The 10,392-nt window shown below is 36.7% G+C and overlaps 1 non-coding gene across 1 annotated transcript; it reads right to left on the bottom strand.

Annotated features, from left to right (window-relative positions):
• Positions 1-5,775: 5,775 nt before the first annotated feature.
• LOC120280984 lies at positions 5,776-5,882 on the bottom strand. The gene has a single exon (XR_005542469.1). It is a non-coding gene; the product is annotated as a small nucleolar RNA R71 (small nucleolar RNA).
• Between the last annotated feature and the right edge of the window lie 4,510 nt (positions 5,883-10,392).

Here is a 10,392-nt window from a genome sequence, read left to right as displayed (position 1 = left end):
TAACACACACACACACATTTATAACCTTGAATAAAGTGTTCACTATTGTTAGAACTAGAAATTTTTAGCATTCTTGTACTTTTTGAAACCCAATTACTTTTGGGACTCCCCAATTCTTAAGCACCCGAGGTCTTGCTCCTTCTCCACTTAGTTTGTAATGTTTTATTTTTGCTTAAGGATAGTCAAAATCTTAATTGTGGGTAATTTGATGAGTGCACAACATTCATGTATTTCATATCATTTTGTACACTTATTTAGCTTGTATTAGGATTATATTGCAGAATTTGATGCTAAATCTAGTATGTTTTATATTCTTAAGCTTCGGGTAGCACTTAAAGATGAGGAATAACCAAAAGAAGCATTCTAGACCTTAAATGAAAAAGTTAGAGCTCCCTCGGTATTCGTTGAACAAGGACATGGCAAACTGGGTGGCTTACGGGAAGCTTACAGCTTGACTTACGATGGTAAGCACTTTCCAGAGAACCTTACAGGAATACTTATACCCATAAAAATTACTTCAAAGCCAAATTACAAGACCTTACGAGTAGGACTTACGCCCATAAGGACCATCCAGAGGAGCTTACGACTAGAACTTGCGCCTGTAAGGGAGATCGCAAGGAGCATTACAGTTAAGCTTATAGTCTAGCTCTTATGGCCAAAAGATGGACCGTAATACAAATAGAAGACTTTACGAATGGGACTTAAGGCTGTAAGTGATACCGTAAGGCTCACGACCATCTTTCCTAGGTTCCTTATGACCCATCCTTATGCCCATAAGTAGCCAAATATAAATAGATTTGATGAGGATTTTTAGTGCATAATTTAGTTTTTCTTTCACTCTTTTCTTAGAGGCGAAGCAAGGGGAAGGAGATGATGAATTCTATAACTCAAAGGGTGAATCTAGAGGAGATTTGGACCCATATTCAAGGGGTTAGGAGATCATAGCCATCAAGCTCACCTTGGCGGTGTAAATGGAAACTTTCCTACGGTTTCCTCAGTGATTCACCTACAATATAATTGAGAAGGGGGTTTTTATGCTTTTATGTCTCTCATCATGTCTTGCTTGTTGAATGATTGCCCTCCACTAATGGAATGCTAATTTGTAGATGTTTGGTGATAAACCACTAAATGTGTGTATTTTATATGTATTTATGTTGTACTATTCATGTATAAACTGATTATTTGATGTCATTTTTGTGGTTTAATTGGTCTTATTCATATTACAGGTTGCAAGGATGCCTAGGTGAGCTCAACAACATAAATGAGAAAGAAAACAACACCGAAAATGACATTTTAGAGCCCTATATTGCAGCGGCACTTTAGCAGTCACTGTAGTACGAAGGAGTAAGGAAATGACAAAGTCTCTGGTTTTGTTGATAAGTTTTTATATAACCATGAAGACGCCCGTAAAATGGATGAATAATGAGTAGTTTACTACAGCAATCCTATTGTAGCAGTTACTGTAGCATTTTTTTTAAAAAAAAAAACTGTAACACTTCATGAAATTTTTGGCAAAATTCCAAGGCTCTTATGGGTTCCTTCACGCCCATGAACAAGGCCATGAAGCTAACCCGAGAAGGTCTTTAAAGGGGGTTTTTAGGGTTTTTTGAGACATTGATAAGTGCTTGAGTAGACATATTTTTATATATGTTTTACATGCATTGAGCATCATTTTTACTATGGTTTATGTCTCATATTGTGTATTTGGTGTTCTTTTATGCATATAGGTTGTGAATACCTTGAAGAGTAAAAAAGAAGCAAAGATAGGCTATAAAGACACAATGTTGGGAGTTCTTGTTCAATTCAAGGACCAAGACACGAGAGGAGTTCATAAACATGGAGATGTGTGCCAACTTCCAAGAAGATTCAAGTCAATTCACTAGTTGGAAGGGCACAAAGGCAGCCACATCTTCATGTTCCTTCTCTTTGTGAAGATTGCAAGACCTCTCAAAGATACGTCGATGAAGAAAAGTTTTATAGCCTACCACATGGACATGTGCCCGGACATGTGGCCTCAAGAGAAGAGTGTTTGGATCGCGTTTTGTGAAAAGTACTGTAGCAATAGACTGTAGTAATTTCACTGTAGCACTACTGTAACAAAATTACTGTGTGGAAATTCCTGCAGCCCACACGGCCGCGTGAGGGCACGTGACAGGCGCGGTTTTGGGCTTTAAATAGGCCGTTTGCCCTATTTTTGAGGGACTTTTGGCGAGGGTTTTCGCGAGCACTTTGAAGGCAAGGCGGCTAGGGTTTTGGAGGAGGTCTTTGGCGATATTGGGGGGCATCCATCACCAGCTTTGATCGATCTTCTCTCTGTCATAGCATAGAGGGAGCCTTCGGCGACCTAGCTTCGGAGAAGGATTCTTCAAGACGTTGGGCGACCCATCAAGGCCATCATCACAAATTTAAGGGGGTTTTAGTTCATGGTTTTCATTGCTTTTCATTGTAATAATCATTATTTTGTAACTTGCTCCATGGAGGGCTAGACCTTAGTAGGTATTTGGGCATGTGAACCCTAGGATCTATGTTTTTGTAATGATTTGCTTTATGTTTCTATTAAATCCGAGTTGATTTGAATTTTAATCTTGTATTCCCATTGCTTGCTTGTTTAATTAATCCTTGTGGTTGATTGGATTTACATGATTTGTTACTTTGATGTGAGAGAGGTCTCCATTAGAGTTAGAACTTCAAGGTTAAAGAGGGTTGAGAGGGTGAGTCATGAGATAGTGGAGTGTCCCCTTTCCCTTCCGATTGAGTGTTTCCTATCTCCGTATTCCCTAAACTCTATGCAACCATATTTGGTGTGAGGCGTGAGATTGAGAGATTTCTCCACCAGGACCTTGTAGGGGGTTAGAGATCCTTCGTCGGGAATTAGGGTTGGATCTATCTTTAGGAATAGGTTTCACTCTTAGGTGTCCCTAGAGCGTATTGCGTTCATATGGGGTGGGAGGAGTTGAGATTGAGCGATTTCTCCGCCGGGACCTTGTAGGGGATTAGTACCGGTGGCTTGGAGGCAAGGGCCGGTTGTTCTTGGATTACCTCGACTCATTAGACTCGGTTTAGAAGCATTTAGTGAATCATGAGCTTCATGTTAGATCCTAGGGGAAGCATTGTCCGGGTACCTCATCTTTATTAATTGAGATCTCCTTTACTTGTTTTCTTGCTCATTTTCTTGCTTATTAATTCTCTTGAAATTAGTTCATTTCATCACATCCATTGATTTCAACTAGATAACTAAGAATTGGTTAATACTAATACTTCTGTTCCCTGTGGATTCGACTACCCACTCACCGGGGTAATTATTACTTCGACACCCGTGCACGTGCGGTTTACACGCATATTCGGACGTGTCAGGCATCATCTTCTCCTACCTCCCACCACTTACTCCCATCTCCAAATCCAGGGTAAAAAAAAAAGCTAAAAAATGACATCCTTTGGATTGGAAATCAAAGGAAGAAGTCAGATTCGACAAGATCTCCCCTCATCTCTGATTGTAGAAGCTTGTAGACGGGAAGGAAGCCACCTCTTTGGTGGCATCGTTGGAAGCTTTCCATGGCTTGTCTTTATACATGCAATCCATAGATAAAACCCCCTTATAGTCCGTATCGATGGTCTTATGGAGCCGCCTCATCTTCTCCAAAGGTTCCCTTGTCAAGCCTAGGACACACCTCGCTTAATCAATGCCGACAAAAGCTCCCCCAATAGTTCTCTTCCAAAGGAACGTGATGTCGAAGGCTATAGAATTGCTCCAAAAACCTAGGCAAAGCCTCTCCAACCCCTAGCCCGTGAGTGCCTCCAAATATGGCCTAAAGATGGGAAAAATATCTCTTAAGAATCCTCAAAACGCGGTATTTATAGGGGCTGGAATCGGACATCCACACAGCCAATTGGATTGCCAGAATTTAGTTTTCTACGAGCTATAAACAGTAACTACTACAGTAATGTGTTACAGTGATTTGCTACAGTGAACTGCTATAGTACTTCGTCACAATTCTCCCGAATCCACTCTTTTCATCGAGGCCACATGAATGGGCACACATCCATGCGGTAGATCACGTCACGTCTTTAATGAAACCATATTGATGAAGCTCTTACTAATGTTGCACAAGTCAGAAAAATATGAGTGTGACTACCTTTGGACCCTTCCATTTTATATATTCACTTAAGCACAATGGAGGTTGGCACACACCCACATGTCTTCGAGCATAACTTGCGTCTTCATGTTTGTTCAATCCAAGAACTTCATCAACAATTGCTACTTTTGCTTTCTTTTATCCAAACTTCTCTCCACAACCCTACATGCACAAAAGAACACAAATACACATGAATAAGTGATAAAATCCGATAAAAGTACTACTCAGTATAAGAAAAGAATACTTTGTAATACTTATACACAAGAACTTATCAGTGTGTTTGAGTTTTAAAGTTTGTATATTTTGATGTATTGGTGTACATGAGAACTCTGCATGTCGATTTCTAGGTTGTACTTGGTTGTGTGACCAACGCTCTTGTATTAGACACACTTAGCTTGGAAAGGATCTATGTACAAAAACACCGTGACTATCGGGTATTTTGTGCCCCTCCAACATTAGGGTTGGACTTAGTTTGAGTATCGACCCTAATTAGAGATTCCCCAGCTTTTAATGCAATCGTAGGAGGATTTGGTCAGAAGAAATCCCATATCAATACTCATATTAGATTAGGGGTTAATTTCCATGATCATTGGGTTGACCTATCTTAGGAATCTTTTGGTCCAAACCACTAGTTGCATTGGTAGCTCTAGCATCCTTCTCACTTTAGTAGCCCTAAGGGAATCCACATCCATGACCAGCTTCATCCTTTGATTTTTACCCCCCTTTTACCTTGACTGTAGAGATCCATCTTAGAGTTCTTTCTATTTCTTATGAGTTTAGAACACTCACTCAAATCTGTTAGCTAGACAACACGCAAAGAGGAAGTAAGGGTAGCTCCTTGGGCCCTAGGAATACGACCCTCTCATACTTGCATAGGAGGTATTACTTGACAACCCCGTGCACTTGCAGGTGTCACACTAAGTTTTTTGGCCTTGTTGTCGGGGATCCACATGGAATACTGGGAAAACATAGAGCTTGTTGATTTAGCCAATATTTCTTTTATCTCTTTTCTTTGTTTTTGTTTATTTTCTTGTACATATATTTTCATTTCTTTGATTTCATTTCTTTTCCTTGTTTTCTTTTTAAATCTTGATTGTTGGTGTTTAATACTATGCAAGGTACCCATCTTATGACATGTGCAAATCAAACAAACTTGGTAGAGCCAGACAACAAAATTAAGAGAACCTTGCATCAAAGGTTAAGGGAAGTGACTAAGTGTTCAAGGCAACAAGAGATTCTATTGTACATGGTGAACCATTAGTCATGGTGGAATCAATTAGAACCTTGCCAGATTATGAGAGACCACAGTTTACTAGTGAATAATTCAATGTGCAAGCTCCTACAGTGCCAACAAATAATTTTGAAATCAAGGCTAGTACAATCAGGATGATTCAAAAGTCAGTTAGTTTGATGGCTTAGTTGATGAAGACCCTCATACTCATTTGTCCCATTTTCTCCAAATTTACTCCACCTTTAAGATCAATTCAATCTTAGATGATGCCATTAGATTAAGGCTATTTTCATTCAATTTGAGAGGATTAGCATATTGATGGCTCACTTCATTAGCTCCTTAGTCTATCACCACTTGGAGGAAAATGGTGGAAAAATTTCTTGCAAGAACTTCCCACCAAGCAAAGCAGCTAGACTGAGGCAAGAGATTTTAGCCTTTAGGCAGGGGGATTCTGAGACACTCTTTGAAGCACATGAAAGATTCAAGGATCTCCTAAGAAGATGTCCTCATCGCGGTTTGTCTTCTTGGATGAGAGTACAAATGTTATGCAATGGGTTGGATTATGCAACTTGCCAGCTCATTGACGCTGCAGTAGAAGGTTTGTTGAGTAATAAATATCCTGAGGATACTAAGAAATTGATCAAGGATATAGCGAGTAATGAATGACATTGGAGCACTAGGCAGAAACCTCCAAGAGTGATAGGAATCTATGAAGTGAATAACCACCGCCTTAGCTATAGAAGTGGAGGTACTGAAAAGAAGATTTGGTTTGTTTATGATACGTTCGAGCTCAAAATCTGGGGCAGCCCAATCTTGTGACACATGTGAGGCGGGACATGAAACTACTCAGTGCCCAATTTCTAGTACAACAGTAGCACCTATGGAAAGAGTTGACTAACGAGCAAGGCTTATACCCATAAGGATGTCTGTAAGGACCATCCAAAGAAGCTTACAACCACAGCATACGCCCGTAAGGACTGGCGCAAGGAGCAGAACAGTAAAGCTTACGGTCCAACGCTTATGACCATAAGCTGGACCGTAACACAATTAGAAAACCTTATAGATGGGACTTACAACCGTAAACATTCCCATAAGGCTCGCAACTATCTTCTCCAACTCCCTTACGGCCTAGTCCTTCCGTCCGTAAGGAGTCGAGTATAAATAGAACTTATGATGATTTTTAGGGAAACTCTCTATTCTATCTCTCTATTCTTTTGGGGTGATTCTTGAAGGCAAGGTTGAGGAAGAAAATGGCCGAATCTCCAGCACTTTAGAGTGATTTGGAGAGGGATTTGGTCTGACATTCAAAGGATTGAAGATCGTAGCCGTCGAGCTCATCTTGAAGGAGTGCGTGGAAACTTCTTCGGCGATTCTTCATCCTAGGTATTGAAAATGAGGTTTTCATAGATCTTATGTTTTCCTCTATTCTTTGTATCTTGAATGCTTGCCCTCCATTAATGGAGGGCTAATTTGTAGATGTTTGGGCATAGTTGAACTATAGAGTTTTTTTTCTTGACTTTGGTTGTCGGATCTTTGTTGCTTATTTGATTTCTTATTTGAAATCATATCTATTTCAGTCTAATTATGTGATTGAATGCTTGATTGCTAACGAGACCTAAGCCCTAGTTACCATATCTTGTATTGCTACGTGACGAGAAGAAATTCCCACCTAGCATAGACTTTTCGCAATTTGAGAGGATAGTGGGTATGCCTCTGGTTAGGATATCTAGGAGACTTTGTCTCCCACAATCTTTCCAACTGGACTGATGATAATTTCCATTCTCTTTGCAATCATGTGGAGCAGATTTTAGTAGAAATCGCATTTCTACTCTGTATTCGGATTAAGAATAATCTCTCTTTAGGGGGAGATTTTCTACTTAAGAGATTATCATTAGTCCATAACAAGGTTTCATAGAGTATTAATGTGATTGTATGGATGTCTGTATCAGCTCTGCACCTATTCAGTTACACTTTACCTTAGAAATCTGGGTTTAGTGTATTTCTGGAAACCTTTCGGTTCAAGTAGGATTACATTCTTAGACAAACATTGTCCCATACTTCATAACCCTAGAGGGATGCTATGCTCGGACATTGTTTTCTTCCTTGATTCCTCTCCTGTTATTCCCCGTATTTTCCTTACTTTTATTTGCTTTTGTTCTCACACATCACTTAATCTTTTAGGCTAATTTTCAGATATAAAGTCATTTCTGGTATTCATCTCCTTCCCGTGGACCGACATTCTACATTTTACATAAACTCTATTACGCGATCAACATGTACACTTGCATCCATGTCACATTGAGATCCACAACCAATGGTAAAATATAATAAAACTTTAAAGTTCAACTATGCCCAAGCATTGACAAAATTAGCTCTCAATTAATGGAGAGCAAGCATCCAAATAACAAGACATAATGAGAATCAATTAAGACATGAAAACCCCCTTCTCAATTATGCCGAGAAATGATTGCAGAAGAACGCCCAAGAACCTTCCATAAACGCCTCCAAGCTAATCTTAACTTCTACAATCCTTCTTCTCCAAGATAGGTTGGCTGATTCTCCCTCCTAATTCACCTCCAAAGCCCTGGAGATCCGTCCCCTTCTTTCCCCTTAGCCTCACCTTCGAATAGAACCAAAGATGCCCTAAAAACCCTCATCAAGAATATTTATACTGCGCCACATACAGGTTGCTTACGGGCGTAAGAACGTGGCAATAAGAAGCTAGGGATGATAAGTCACGAGCCTTATGAGATCACTTACGACCATAAGTCACGGCCGTAAGGTCTTCTATCTTGTGTTACAGTCCAGCTTACGGCCGCAAGCTCTTAACCATTAGCTTCTCTGTACACCCCTTGCAACCACCCTTACAAACATATGTTGTGCTCGTAAACTCCTCTGGATGATCCTTACGATCGGGCTTACGAGCATAAGTCCTAACCGAAAGTCCCTTTGAATATCTTTATGCTCCTCCTTATGGGCATAAGCATGCCCTCAAGGTTTTCTAAAAGAAGCTTACGACTATAAGTACGGCTATAAGATGTCCTTAATTGAATCTCTTTGGCATGTCCTTCACTGATTGATGCCGAGAAAGCTCCATCTTTATTATTTTGACTGTAGAGTGCTTCTCTTGGCGTGCGCTCTCTCTCTCTTCTTTAAACATTGTGGAAAGCCTGAGAATGCAAAATACACCATGTTTAGCATCGTATTCTAAAATATTATTCTAATACATGCCTGATTAATGTACAAAATAATATTAAATGTTATATAATTGTACACTCATCACCGATCAATATTGATGTGTTTCTTATCAAATTCTTCTTTTTTTTTGTTTAAGTGATAATAGACTGAAAGTATCAAATTTTTCTCTCAATTATGCCAAACTCGTGCTGTTTTGAATGCTTACACAAGGGTTTTTTTCCCCCTTTTTTTTCTCCTCTATTTTAAAACAACAAACCTATATATAAGCTTTTTCAAATTTACAATTTTTGCATACATTGGCTAAAACGCCGTCATTAGTTTAATTCCGAACTTGCAACAATATAACAAAAACCACATCAACTAATCTGACAAAAAAGATCTATATATATTACCACTCGTAGTCGATAGCTATTGATTAACTCAAAAGACAAAACCAACCAGATATAACATTTCATATTATAATTATAAGAATAAAAAACAAAGATTGTCAACAGTGTGGCGTGCATTAGGTAATTAATTTTGAAACAATTAAGCAATATACAATATTTTTATATTAAGTTCAATTCGTTCAAACAAATATTTTATGTTATTTCATTTAGACAGTGGCTAAACTAGAAACAAAATTTAGGGATGTTGAATTTAAATTTAAAAATTTTTTCATATTAAATAATTTTATTAATTCAAACTTGAGACAATAATTATCAATAATTCAAAAATATAAAATATACATCTATTTAAGAATTTTGTTTTAGGTGTATAAAAATCTATCTTATTTACATAATTAGCAAATAACTCAACTAAGAGTTAAACACTAAATTGACAAATAATACAATTAAAAAAAACTTAGTACAAATTTACAATATAAATTCATTGATGCAACAATTGATTAACAAATAATCTATAAATAATCAAATTTTCATAACAAATAATCACAACAAATATCTAATCGTTTTCATAACAATTTTCATAACAAATAGTCAAACAAATATTTAGCAAATATCCAATAATTATTTAATAAATATCAAATATTTTTAAACAACAAAAATCACGCAAAAATTAAACAAATTAATTCAGATATAAAACAAATTAAAAAAATACATAATAAGCCTCTATAATGAAAGGTAAAATATATACTCGAAAGTCGGAAGAAATTGAGCAAAGAAAGAAAACTCACAAACTACAATGATTGTTTTTAGAGATTTTGAAATAGTAATAGCATTTTTTTTTATGGTTTTATTTTTTATATTTATTATTACTATTTTTTACATTAATATCCTAAAAACTTGAGACAATAATAATCAATAATTCAAAAATATAAAACATACATCCATTTAAGAATTTTGGTTTAAGTGTAAAAAAGATCTATCATATATATTTACATAATTAACAAATAACTCAACTAACAGTTAAACACTAAATTAACAAATAATACAATTAAAAAAAACGACTTAGCATAAATTCACAATATAAATTCATTTATGCAACAATTATTTAACAAATAATCTATAAATAATCAATTTTTCATAGCAAATAAGCACAACAAATATCTAACCATTTCCACAATAATTTTCATAACAAATAGTCAAATAAATATTTAGCAAATATCCAATAATTATTTGATAAATATCAAATATTTTTAAACAACAAAAATCATGCAAAAATTAAACAAATTAATTCAGATATAGAACAAATTTAAAAAATATATAATAAGTCTTTATAATGAAAGAAAAATATTTATATTTGAAAGTCGGAAGAAATTGAACAAAGAATGAAAAATCACAAACTGGAATGATTGTTTTTAGAGATTTTGAAATGATAAAAGCTTCGACA

The sequence above is a fragment of the Dioscorea cayenensis genome, chromosome 2 (genome assembly GCF_009730915.1).
Source record: "Dioscorea cayenensis subsp. rotundata cultivar TDr96_F1 chromosome 2, TDr96_F1_v2_PseudoChromosome.rev07_lg8_w22 25.fasta, whole genome shotgun sequence".
Taxonomy (NCBI): Eukaryota; Viridiplantae; Streptophyta; class Magnoliopsida; order Dioscoreales; family Dioscoreaceae; genus Dioscorea; species Dioscorea cayenensis.
The sequence above is the reverse complement of the archived record's forward strand: the minus strand, read 5'-3'. Positions and strand labels throughout refer to the sequence as shown.